We start from the raw sequence: 1,546 nt of genomic DNA on the forward strand, positions 1-1,546 counted from the left end.
GGGGACAACACCAGGACATGGGGACACCGGGACACTGGGACATGGGGACACTGGGGACAACAGGGACAACACTGGGGACATAGGGACAATGGGGACAACACCGGCACATGGGGACACCAGGACAACACCGGGGACATGGGGACACCGGGACCTGGGGACATCAGGACAACGGGGGGACACCGGGGACATGGGGACACCGGGGACAACAGGGACAACACCGGGGACATGGGGGACATTGGGGACATGGGGACACCAGGCACAATAGGGGACATTGGGGACAATGAGGATATGGGGACACCGGGGACAACACCAGGGACGTGGGGGACACCGGGGACATGGGGACACCGGGGACACCAGGGGCAATGGGGCAGTGGGGACACAGGGGACACTGAGGACATCAGGGACATTGGGGACATCAGGGACAATGGGGACACGGGGGACATGGGGAACACTGGGGACATCGGGGACAATGGGGACATGGGGGACACGGGGACAATGGGGACAATGAGGACATGGGGGACACCAGGGACACCAGTGCCCATGGGACACTGGGGACACTGGGGACACCAAGGACATGGGGGCCACGTCCTCGTCCTGCTGGTCCCCAATGTCCCCATGGTTGGGGGGGCGTTGGGGACCTCGGGGACATGTCCCCATCCCGGGGACATTGAGGGGCCCTGGGGACATGTTGGGGACCCCGAGGGACGCGGGGGGCCATGGGGTGGTTGGGAGGGCCCTGGGGACACCAGGGACACCTCCCTGTCCCCAGGGGGTCCATGGGGCTGTTGGGGACACCAGGACCATGTTCCTGTCCCCAAGGGGTCCCTGGGGCCCTTGGGGACCCCGGGGACAATGTCCGTGTCCCCAGGTGGGCTACAGCATCCGCTTCGAGGACTGCACGTCGGAGCGCACGGTGCTCAAGTACATGACGGACGGGATGCTGCTGCGGGAGTTCCTCACCGAGCCCGACCTGGCCTCCTACAGGTGACACGCGTCCCCGTGGTGTCCCCACGGTGTCCCCGTGGTGTCCCCATGGTGTCCCCATGGTGTCCCCGCAGCGTCATCGTGGTGGACGAGGCCCACAAGCGCACCCTGCACACCGACGTTTCCCCATGGCCATTCCCATGACGTTCTCCAGATGTTCCCATGACGTTCCTATGACGTTCCCATGTCCCCACGATGTCCCCATGGTGTCCCTGCAGCGTCATCATGATGGATGAGGCCCATGAGCGCACCCTGCACACCGACGTGTCCCCAGGGTGTCCCCATGAAGTTCTCCAGATGTTCCCATGACGTTCTCCAGATGTTCCCATGACGTTCCCATCACATCCCCATGTCCCCACGATGTCCCCACGATGTCCCCGCAGCGTCATCACGGTGGACGAGGCCCACGAGCGCACCCTGCACACCGACGTGTCCCCACAGCCATTCCCATGATGTTCTCTAGGTGTTCCCATGATGTTCTCCAGATGTTCCCATGACGTTCCCATGTCCCCATGATGTCCCCATGGTGTCCCCACAGCATCACCATGGTGGACGAGGCCCA

At 63.8% G+C, this 1,546-nt stretch overlaps 1 long non-coding RNA gene across 1 annotated transcript in view; it reads left to right on the plus strand.

Annotated features, from left to right (window-relative positions):
* Positions 1-1,212, plus strand: part of LOC112958582 — a 3,055-nt gene extending 1,843 nt beyond the window's left edge. The window contains exons 2-3 of the long non-coding RNA XR_003251450.1: positions 869-984; positions 1,203-1,212. This is a non-coding gene — a long non-coding RNA (uncharacterized LOC112958582). The remainder of the gene's footprint in view (positions 1-868; positions 985-1,202) is intronic.
* Positions 1,213-1,546: the final 334 nt, after the last annotated feature.

Source organism: Nothoprocta perdicaria, unplaced genomic scaffold (genome assembly GCF_003342845.1).
Source record: "Nothoprocta perdicaria isolate Ctin4 unplaced genomic scaffold, notPer1 scaffold_890, whole genome shotgun sequence".
Taxonomy (NCBI): Eukaryota; Metazoa; Chordata; class Aves; order Tinamiformes; family Tinamidae; genus Nothoprocta; species Nothoprocta perdicaria.